The sequence below is a fragment of the Plecotus auritus genome, assembly GCF_963455305.1.
Source record: "Plecotus auritus genome assembly, chromosome: 4".
NCBI classification, from domain to species: domain Eukaryota; kingdom Metazoa; phylum Chordata; class Mammalia; order Chiroptera; family Vespertilionidae; genus Plecotus; species Plecotus auritus.
The window spans coordinates 40,557,975-40,570,064 of record NC_137775.1 but is presented as its reverse complement, the minus strand read 5'-3'; the positions used below and the strand labels follow the sequence as shown (position 1 = coordinate 40,570,064).

General features: G+C 37.8%; 1 protein-coding gene and 1 pseudogene across 6 annotated transcripts in view; both read left to right on the top strand.

Moving 5' to 3' along the window:
- AFG1L (AFG1 like ATPase) overlaps positions 1-12,090 on the top strand; it is a 180,525-nt gene that overhangs the window by 87,688 nt on the left and 80,747 nt on the right. The window lies entirely within an intron of this gene.
- Positions 6,370-7,059, top strand: LOC308245919 (phospholipase A2 inhibitor and Ly6/PLAUR domain-containing protein-like; annotated as a pseudogene). Its single transcript has one exon. The product of its transcript is annotated as a phospholipase A2 inhibitor and Ly6/PLAUR domain-containing protein-like (transcript).

The window sequence follows — 12,090 nt, the reverse complement described above, 5'->3', positions numbered from 1 at the left end:
AATGAAAATTAATTTTGTAAAGTAAAAATTTTCTAGATGTAATTTACTTATAGGATATTTTTCCTTACATGATATTACCCTACTATCCCCCCTTTTTTTGATTAATGGAGGCTTTTGTAAATTTTATAATGCAGTCTTGATAACTTTAAATTTTAATTTTTCGCACAAAAATATGACTGCTTTAGTTTCATTGCATGTTCAGGAATTTTACCATGAGATGAACTACCAATAGAAATTTTAGTTATCACTTTAGGAACAGCTTTTTGTCCAGTACAATTAAATTTTCTTGAACATTCAGTTGTTTGAATTAGCCTATGTAATTTAATCTGAAAACTTGATTATTATTTTACTGTCAAATTTAATACTCTACCAACAATCTTAGTTTACCCTGTAAATATATCATTGCTGACATGTACACTTAAGGAACTGTTAGACATTGAAACGGGGACTCAGAACTGTTGGACATTGAAATTGGGACTCAAACGTTTTTTGTTATTATACGTTTATTTCTAGTCTGCAGAGGCAAGATTTTTTAAAGGAAAGAAAAGGGGGAAAAATAGATACAGAGGCAAAGAAGCATTGAACAGACTGTCAAACTACAGCGGGAAGGCAGAGGAGGTTTTGGGGTAGGGGGGCTGTAAGAGATCAACTGAAGGACTTGTACGCATGCATATAAGCATAACCAATGGATAAAAGACACTGGGGGTGGGGGCAGGTAAAGGCATGTACTGGGGGAAAGGGGAGGCTGGGGGGAGGTCAATGGGGGAAAAAAAAGAGACATATGTACTACTATTTGTAATACTTCAAACAATTAAAAAAATAAATAAATTAAAAATAAATAAATAAATTTTGAAACTTGAAAAAAAAAGCAAAGCAAAACAAAAACCCTAATCCTTACATATCATTTCCACTGCCTTTTATGTGGGGAGGTTCCTGTTTTTCTCATACTTGTACTTTCTTTGTGTTTATTTTGCCCCCTCCTAATTTTCTGAGATTAATTTTTATCTCATTTCAACCTTCTTTCCTAGGCTATTTATTTTTCTTTAAATAATTGCATCCATGATGTTTTGATATTTAGTATTTTTACTATCAAGTTTGAAGTGTTTTTTTGATTTCCATTGTGATTTCTACTTTAACCCATGAATTATCTATAGTATGTTTCTTAATTTTCAAACATATAAGAGTTTTGTAGTTATGCTTTTGTTACTGATTTCTTAACAAATGCTTAATTGCATTGTGGTCAGAGAATATGTTCTGTGTAACTTAAGTCCTTTCAAATTTGTTGAAACTTACTTTATGGCCCAAAATGTGGACAATTTTGGTAAATATTCTCTGTGTTCTTGAACATAATGACTATTCTTTAGTTGTTGTGTGTTATATATATAGGTATAACAACACATCCATTAAGTAAGGTTTTTAAATTAAATGCTCTTTAAATCTTAGTTCTTTTGTATTTTTCACATCAGTTATTGAGAGGCTAAGGAAAGCATGTCCCACTTGGATTGTAAATTTGTCTATGTTTCTAATAATTTTGTCATTGACCTTAAATCACTGAAGACAGGGTTATAAGTTGCATAGAGATTTAAACTTATTAAATATTGCTTGTGAATGGAACTTTTTCTAATCAATTTTATTTTAAGTAGTAATGCTCTTTTGTTTCAAGTATAGTCATAATTGTCTGTTGAAGCATTTTTATCATGTCTGCTTTCCAATGTTTATCAGATAATTCTAACATCTCCCATCATCTTGATGTTGTTATTTATTGATAATCTTTTTACATTTATTTCGAGGTCTTCATGGTTTTTGGTAGGAGTGACTTTCAACTAGAACTTGGACATTTTCATAATTTGTCATGAGACTTTGGATCTTATTTTTTAAAAAAAATATATTTTATTGATTTTTTACAGAGAGGAAGGGAGAGGGATAGAGAGTTAGAAACATCGATCAGCTGCCTCCTGCACACTCCCTACTGGGGATGTGCCCGCAACCAAGGTACATGCCCTTGACCAGAATTGAACCTGGGATCCTTCAGTCCGCAGGCCTACGCTCTATCCACTGAGCCAAACCGGTTAGAGCTGGATCTTATTTTTTAATCAATATTTTATTGTGGTAAAATATACACAACATTTACCATTTTAAGTGTATAGTTCAGTGGCATTAAGTACATTCACATTGTTGTGCAACCATCATCTATCTGCAGAACTTTATTATCTTTCCAAACTGAAACTTTGTGCTCATTAAGTAATCACTCCACATTCTCCCCTCCCCCAAATCCTGGTAACCACCATTCTACTTTCTGTCTCTATGAATTTGTCATCTAGGTACCTAGTATAAATGAAATCATGTAATATTTGTCCTTTTGTGTCTGGCTTCAATCACTTAGCATATGTCTCCAAGGTTTACTCATGCTATAGCAAGTGTCAGAGTTTCATTCTTTCCTAAGGCTGAATAATGTTCCATTGTATGTTTATACATTTTTGTTTATCCATTCATCTGTTGATGGACATTTTGATTGTTTCCATCTTTTAGCAATTGTGAGTAATGCTGCTGTGGACATTTGTGTACAAATGTCTGCTTTACCCCTGCTTTCAGTTCTTTTGTATATATACCCAGACATGGAATTGCTGCATCATATGGTAATTCTATGTTTAATTTTTGAGAAACTGCCATTCTGGTTTTCATAACTGCTGTACCATTTTACATTCTCACCAGTAATGCACAAGGGTTCCAGTTTCTCCAACACTTGTTCTTTTTCTTTTAAAAAGTAATAGCCATCATAATTGGTATGAAATGTTACCTTGTAGTTCTGATGTACATTTCTCACATGATTACTGATGTTGAGCATCTTTTTATGTGCTTATTTGCCATTTGTATATTTTCTTTGTAGACCTTATTTAAACTTTTTGTTTTAACTGGCTATTTTCCAAACTATTCTGGCTGGAGGAGAGGCACTGCCACATCATTGCCAGATACAGGCATAGAAGTCCAGGTTCCCTATTCAGCCTGCATTGGCACCTGAGTCAAGGGTGCCCTGTCCATCGCCACAGACATCGTGGGGGTGGGGGTGATGCTCATTGCTGGCTGCAGGGAGGAACGTTTCAGCTCCCCACCTAGCTTTCATTGACACTACCCTGGCAGGAGTGTTGGGGGGCTCTCCCCCCAGCCTTTGCTGGAATGAGTGGATGTGGTGCTACTGTTTTTTCCTCTTAAATATGCTGCTATTTTCTTGATCCTTTGACTAAAGAGAGCAGGCTTTTGTTGGTCTCATTTTTCTGTGTCCTTTGGTATTTCTGAGTTTCTGGCGGCTTCGTCTCCAAGCCTGGGGTATATGAGTCAAGAAGAAAACCAGAGAACTCACCATTCTGTTGTTTCTCAGGTATAGAGGTCCCTAGCTGTTCTTCCTTCCTTCTACTTTTCAGTGTCTTCTTACATTGTTTTGTATGTAATTTCCAGATTTTAAATAGTACAAGTGGAAGGAGTAGGGAAAGTACATCTGCTCCATCTTCCAGAGCACAAGTCAATTCTGGTTTTGTTTCCATGGTCTGATATTTTCCCTCGTTGTGGGTCCTACTTTCCTTCTTCTTTTCAAGTCGAGTAATTTGTGACTGGATGCTGGAGATTGTGAGTATTGCAGTGAGTCCCTGTTCCTTCCTTTAAAGCTGTCGAACTTTATTTCAGCAAGTGATTATATTTCTTACAGATCAGCCTGATCTGATTGAGGCTTGTTTTCAAGCTTTGTTAGGGTGTCTGGAGTAGCCTTTTCTCTGGGACTGCTTTAGCCTGTCTTCCAGCTGGGGCCCTTGTAGGCTCTCACTGAATTCCCTTGTGGTTCATGGCAGCCCTCTACTCTGGCTGTAGACTGCTTAGATCTCCCAGCTTTGTGTGGACTGCTCTTGGCAATTTAATATTTGGCCGAAGATTACAGACACTCTCTCTGCAGATATCTGGGGCTCTCTTTCTGTATACATTCCTCCTGTACTGAACACTACCATGGAAATTCTAATTGCCTCAGTTTCCCAAAATTCTAATTGCTGTTTCCTCAACTGTTTTAGTCTGCTGTGCTGCAGTTTAGAAATTTCCTCTAGACCAGTGGTCGGCAAACTGTGGCTCGTGAGCCACATGCGGCTCTTTGGCCCCTTGGGTGTGGCTCTTCCACAAAATACCACAGCCTGGGCGAGTCTATTTTGAAGAAGTGGCGTTAGAAGAAGTTTAAGTTTAAAAAATTTTGGCTCTCAGAAGAAATTTCAATTGTTGTACTGTTGATATTTGGCTCTGTTGACATGAGTTTGCCAACCACTGCTCTAGATAGAAAGCCAGGGAAAACGTAATGCTTGCTTGCCTGATTTATTTCCCGCATTTCAAGGATTGCTATCCTTTGCTACTCATTGTGTTATGTCTGATATCCAATGTTTTGCATGTTTTGTCTAGTGTTTTAGTGCTTAATGGCAAGAGAGCAAAAATGAGTTCAACTACTCTGCCTTGACCTGAAGCAGAATTTCCATGGTAGCATTCAGTACAGGAGGAATCTATACAGAAAGAGATCTGCAGAGAGAGTGTCTCTTTAGTGGTATTTATTTTAAAGATAAAGAGGAAGAAGGCAGGGTGTTTGTTGTTATTGTTGTTATTGTTTTGGAATTCAGGCACTCCGAGTTATATTTTCCCATAGATACAGAAATATAAATAGGATAACTATAAAAAAAAGTGGTGGGCACATCTTTCTCTCCTGTGTTTAGAGGAATCATTAATTGATGGTATAGTCACATGAGGGAGTGAGTATATTTTACTTTCTTGGAAAATATTTTACAGAGAGTCAGGGAGAGGGATTGAGCGTTAGAAACATGGATGAGAGAGAAACATCAATCAGCTGCCTCCTGCATGCCCCCTACTGGGGATCGAGCCCGCAACCAAGGTACATGCCCTTGACTGGAATTGAACCTGGGACTCTTCAGTCCACAGGCCAACGCTCTATCCACTGAGCCAAACCTGTTGGGACCGGAAAAATATTTTCAAAATGCCTTTTTTTTTTCTTTTTTAATATATTTTATTGATTTTTTACAGAGAGGAAGGGAGAGGAATAGAGAGTTAGAAACATTGATCAGCTGCCTCCTGCACACCCCCTACTGGGGACGTGCCCGCAACCAAGGTACATGCCCTTGACCGGAATCGAACCTGGGACCTTCAGTCCGCAGGCTGACGCTCTATCCACTGAGCCAAACCGGTTTCGGCTCAAAATGCTTTTGATAATGTAGTGTAATGCTTACAGATAATGTAAGTGAAAAAAATGTGATGCAAGTGTATATCTGTTACTTTCTCAACTATGGAAATAATACACATGCATGGAAAAATACTGGAAATACGTATCCGAAAATGTAAATAGAATTATTTCTGAATAATAAGATTATAAATAATTTAAATTTTCCTTTTTAGTTTATTCTAAGATTGCTCAATCTTGTATTATCTATATATATAAAAAGCCAGTGACCATAACAACCATAACGACCGGTTGCTATGACACCCATAGTGGCCAGCGAACCAGCCTGATCAGGGGGTGGAGCCAGCTGGCCAACCTCATAGCCTCTCCTCCCTGCCGGCCTGCCCCTGATTGGACTCTCCCACCCTGATCAAGAGCCGGCCAATTGCCCCCTCCCTGTCCCCCCCACCCCCACCAGCCCCACCCTCATCAGCCAGTCCCACCACAGTAGGCCCACAGCCCCTCCCCCTAGCCGGCCCGCTCCTGATCACACCCCCTCACCCCAATAGGGATTTGGGCTGGGTGGCCAACCTCCTGCAGCCCCTCCCCCCGGCTGGCAACACCCCTGATGGGCCCCCACCACCCTGATCAGCCCGCAGCCCCTCCCCCTGGCCAGCTCCGCTCCTGATTGCCACCACACCTCAATAGGGGGCGGGGCCAGCTGGCCAGTCTCCTGCAGCCCCTCCCCCCACCAGGCCCCACCCCATATTGGCCCCCCCACCCCGATCAGGGGCAGGGCTGACTGGTCAGCCACCCATGGCCCCTCCCCGAGGCCACTGGTCCCAAATTGGCCTCCCAACCCCAATTGGGGGCGGGGCCCACCGTCTAATTGCCCGCAGTCCCTTCCTCCAGCCAGCCCATCCCTGATCAGGCCCTGATCGGGGCAGGCCGGCCGGCCAACCTCCCGCCATCTCCTCCTCCTGACAGGCCCAGCCCCGATCTGCCCCGATTGGAGCTGGGCTGGCTGGTTCCCACCTGTGTACGAATTCATGCACTGGGCCTCTAGTTTTAATAATAATAACTCTTTTTAGAAGGTAAATTTTAGCCTATCCTTCTTAGAAAATCAGCACACCTAGATAGGACTACCCATATTCAAAGTTGAGAAATTAATACACACCATGAGGCCGTCCATGACACCGAGCACCTTCCCGCTGGCCTTCACACTGCTCGGCACCCTGCTGGGTCTCGGGTGCCCGCTGAGCTGTGAGGTGTGCAGGGGCTCCGGGCCCATGTGCAGCGGAAAAATAAAGACTTGCGAGGCCGGCAAGGACGCCTGCGTGGCCATCGTGGGGGAGTCGAGCACCAAGGGCCACCACTCAGTGAGCAGCTACAAGGCCTGCATGAAGTTCAGCGACTGCTACTCGGGTTTCGTGTCCACCACCATGGGCCTCAAGGACTACATGGTGTCCAACACGCACTGCTGCCAGAGTGACGGCTGCAGTCGCAGCTCAGTGCCTCCTCCCGAGAATGGCCTCCAGTGTCCTGCCTGCATCTTACCCTTTCAGGAGACATGCCCAGGGACCCAGGCAGCCCGCTGTGTTGGCCAGTAAACCCACTGCATCTACTTCACTGGCAAAGTGCAGGCTGGTATCATCAACACCAGGTTTGCCACTCGAGGCTGTGCTACAGAGAGTGCCTGCAATACCAAGCCTGGCGCTGAGGTACCCTCAGCCTCCTATCTCTACTTCCTCCGCCGAGCAGACTGCCTTCCAGCCCCCCAGCCTCCTGGCAGGGCGAGTGAAGAACTGAGGAATGTGTGGCTTGAAGTCCCCACTTGTCTCAGCCTGCAGCTCCCTGTGTGCCTATAATTAAACAGATTAACTGAGCAAAAAAAAACACAAAACAAAACAAAAAAACAACAAAGTTGAGAAATCAGCAAAAAGTGAAGTGGATTTCTCATGTGTCCTATGTATAGAGGCTATTATGAAAAGAAATGGAATGGCAGATGCAGGAAGGAAGCAGCAAAAGCAGACATGAACTAATAGGTAGAAGCACATGAAGAATATACTTTGGAAGAACTCACTCAGGAAATGGGAGACTTTTTTTTAGATAAAACTATTCTATATTTTAAAAGAACTTAAAGAAGTTATAGTTCTAATGAAATAAGAGATTAGGGATGAAATAACTGCAAGATTAGATGAATCTTACAGACAGGGTGAACCCTTTAAAAAAGTGAAAAACATTTTAGAAAAATCAAGTTAAAGAATCAACACTGATAAAAACAAAATCAGTTATAAAGAGACCAGACTTATAAAACAAATCACACAAAATGAATAGTCGAGGATAAAAAATAGAATAGAGATTAAAATTATTACAGAGAAGGTGCTAGATATGGGAAGCAGGCAACAGAGATAAAGCATTCACATCACTCATATTTCTAAAACAGAACACAAATATAAAATGGAAAAATAATACCTTTTTTCTGGTGCACAACTGAACTTCAAGGATAAAGAAAGAATCCTATAATTACATAGAAGAAAAATCCATGGAGAAAAAAAATCAAGCTGGACTGAGACTTGTACACCACAAGTGGATACTAGAATAGGATAGACTAGAATAGTTTTTACGATATTAAAATTTAAATTAAAAAAATTTAAATTAAAAAATTTTAAATTAAAAAGAAGTGCCCTTTTTAAAAAGTTATCTTTATTGTTGAAAGTTTTACAGATGTCCCCATTACTCCCCCCCCATTGGCCCCTCCTCCTTGCCTATGTGCCCTCTTATTAGCTAGGCTGTTATGAAACTTTAAGGTTGCAGATTATATTTTTGGATATATGGTAATTCAAGAATTATAGTCCTCATGAAGCTTCCTGAGCAAACTACTTTAACATTTTATACCACCAGTCAAATTAATAACTTATAAATGAAATGTTATAGTAAGAAAACATTGGTGGTGGTCATTGATTCTGATTAAATGTTGTCTTACTCTGGTCTGTAAGTCAGACAGTAAAATTTTTTTCATAAGTGTGAACTTCTGTAATTGAGTTAACTAAAGAGTACAGTGATGGAAATCATGTCTCAGCAAAGATTTCCTTAGTTTGTATTGGAGAAAGCATTTTAAGAGATTGCTGGTTAATGGTTGATAGAAGGGAAGAAACTTGGCGAACCAACAAATAAGAGGGTGGTTTAGTATCAATTTCAAATAATTCTGTAACTTGAGAAATAAAGCTTTGTTAGGATCAACTTTCTTAGAAATATCTTGAGTTTCATTTAAAAAGAATATCTTAAATGTATATTCATTGAATAATATATATTGAACACAACCTCATTATATTGTAAACATTATTTAAAATTATTGTGAAAGGAAAAGAGGGCCAATTGATATTTTGATCAGGATAGATTCTTAGTTAATTTCAACTAGCTACTATTATTGGCCTTCTTATAAATGGGTTGCCTGACAAGCATTGCTATTCCCATCTGATCAAGTTTTAGCACTCCATGGTATTTTGGACAGGTATCTTATATTTGGGTAAAAATCTATCTGTTCACTCTATCACTTTTTGTTTGATTCATTCCATAATGAGTCCTGAGGGAGATAAGTGCTATTCATAATTTTTAGAGTAAAAAAAAATTCTCCATGTGAATTTTATTAACTTTCTCCTTATGCTTTTTAAAATTAGTTCAACAGTATGGACCAATCTAAAATAATTGCCCCATGAGAAATGTTCCTGTACAATATTGTATGTAGTGTTTTTGCCATACAGTGATAGATTCTGTGATCAGTAATGTAGCACTTTCATTCTATTTCACAGTAACATTTTAGCAAGCTATCTTTTTCTTAAGTTTTCAAGATTTCTGTTTAAAATTAAATTAGTTAGGTTATTAATAGATTACTGAAATGATAGCAATAAACTGGTCAAAAGTAACTGACAAGGCATTCTACAGTATAATTTTCTCTCCGATGAATGCCATTTAGATGATGAAATTAGGGAAAATAGGATACTAGTATTAACTCTTATAAATATGAAGTTTTCTTTTTCTTGATAAAGTGTGGTCCGTTTGAAAAACATCATAATCTGATTTGGTTTAACATCTATTGGGTTTAAATATGCAACATATAAAAATACTTTATAATCTAAGGCAGTAACAGTTATGTTAGTATTATTACTACTTTTATAATATTTGCTTAATGTTCAAGTTATTACTTCATTTCTTCTACTTGGTTGTTAAAGTTTTTCAGCTGTTATGCATCCTTTCTCTAAAACTTAAAAAGCCACGTATTAGCCTTTGTGTTTTTGTTTCCTCAGGGATTTTTTAAAAGGAATGTTATACATATAGTGAACTCTGAGACTATTCCCATGGTGTGATCTCTAGTTATAAACTTTAGAAACATTGTTTATAATCCTTAGATAAAATGCTTCAGTGTTCAGCATTTGTCCAGCCACCTGCACTTGCTAAATGTGTATTTGCCATTTTTTCCTGAAGCAGTTTTCATTTCATTGGTGAAATTGATTTGTCAGTTTGTTCGTTATAACTTTCAATGCTAGAGCTTTCACAGGGCTAAATAATCAGAATCAGTCTTTGAGGTCAGTGTCAGCCCATTGACCTCCACTGTGTTGTCACCTGAGGCAGCCTAGCAAGGATTAACCCTTGTTAGTGTGATAATGTCTTTACTTACGTGTTGGCTTTTTAATACATAAGATTGAAAGATGTAAAAGACAGAACAAAAGTAGTAGACTGAATCCCTGAATTGAAAAGGCTTGTGGCTTTCCCCCACAAACCACTAAATTGTTCATTTGCATTATAGTAATTAATATTTTAAAATATAAAAACCAGTATTTTTTCTTAGAAAACATTCCTATAATTACCAAATTTTAGGTTAAAGGATATATTGTCATAAACTAGTCCATTTCATCCATGTTTGAAAAAAATATATTTAAGAAAATCGGCTATAATAACAGGCATTAAACTTTGTGATGGTGTTTTTGTACTGTGTCCTTGAAATCACTAAATATCTAGAATAAAAATTTTTTGATTTGGATTTAAAATGCAATTCTTGTTTTCTACATCCAGGAATATGCACCTAATATTAGTCAGGGCCTTTCTATGGAAAAGTAATTTTGGGTTTATGCCTTTTAAAAGACTATTTTTTGCGTGGTTTTCTTATATAAAATAAAAATAAAGATTTCTCATGAAATATATAACTATAATCTGTATTTGTCTAATTACATATACAATATATAATTATATATTTGTGTCAAACTGGAATATAGCAAGCTATTGCTTATATGTAAAATATGTACTGTTTAGGTCTTGAATTCTTTTTCCTTAGAATCATAGGTATTTTGGGTTAAATTATAAGAAATCAATTCTTTAATGACAGAAATGGTTTAAAGGAAGTGTGTCTTAAATATGAGTTGTTTGTTTGACTCATGAAATAAATTAGTTTAATTACACGTGGCAATTTCCTTGGCTAGTGATGTAATGTGAAATAAAATTCTCTTTTCCCCTCCCTGAAAACTCAAGCCAATTAATAGAACTTTTAAGCTCTTTGTCATAGGCCACCATGAAGGTCTGCAGAGAAGAACTTTAATCCAATAAACATTTCACTTAGATCATGAAAAGAAAGCATGAGGAGACACTCCCGTGTGAGAGGGTGTTACTATGATTCCAGCCATGAAGAGATGTGAAGAATTTGCCAAAGTAACAAAGAGGTCCTCATATTTAAAGCACAAATGTGTCAAAACTAACAGAATAATTATTTAATTTGCTTGAACTCTATATTGAGAAAACTCTAAAAAGCCACAACTGTTTTCTTCAAAGCCTTCCCTGTTGGGCTGGATGGACAGGGCAAAGGGAGGTTGTGAGAAATCCAGATAGCAAATAACACTGGCCGAAGCTGGTCAGAAAAAGGAATAGATAATTAGACATAATTAGCGTGTATGAATTGTTGTCTCTCTGCCCTTAGCTTGAATAAATTTTGAAGAAAAAACCCTAGTAGTGAAAATCCTTTGATGTAGGAAGAGTCATTGTGGCTTGGCAGCATAAAGGCAGTGTTTTATACTTCTTACATAATGGTTGTGGTACAGAAAGAGTGAATGGACTCTGCACCCCCCTGTCTGCTTTATAGCAAGGACTTTTGGATTCTCTTGAAACAAAATGCATCACAAGTTTTCAGTCTTTAGTAATGAGGTAGCGGACCTCATCAGTGCTCAGGGGAAGCCATCTTTAGCTTTTGTTTAAATCTTAATCACGATCTTTTTCTTTCTGGGAAATCTGTTTTCTTAAATCAACACTGTTTTTTTTTTTTTTTTTTGGCACCTCCAATAAGAGGAAGGGATGATGATCACGAAAGCTAGAGAGTTAAACAAAAATTATCACAGAAAAGACATATATTTTTGTGCTCTTAATCCCAGATGAAAAAGATGCTTGCTATATTTCTTTTTGTTTCAGGTCGGTAACATTCTAGGAAGGTTATTTTATAATAAAATGTGTAAGAAAACACATAAGGAATGATTTTTATATAGATTTTTGAAATAACTTGTTTTCAATTGAAATTACACAAAGTAAATATGTTCCTATCTCTCTGTGGTTAAGTTTTTAAATGGAAATCACTTTGCTTAAAGATGTTACTCAGTAGATTTACCATAAACTGTACTTATTTGAGAGACATAGTAAAAATTCAGGTTTGGGAACCTAGGTCTGTGTGGATGCTCTGTACTACTGGGAAGACAAGAATTATTTCTTGAGAAAGCATTGTATTTATTTTGAAATTTTCTAAGACCTGAAACAATAAATCACCTAAAATGCAGTATCAATTTATTCTGATAATTGAATTATGTTCACTTTGACTAAAACATTTTTAAAAAGAGAATTAGCTATTTCAAAGCTCTAAAGTA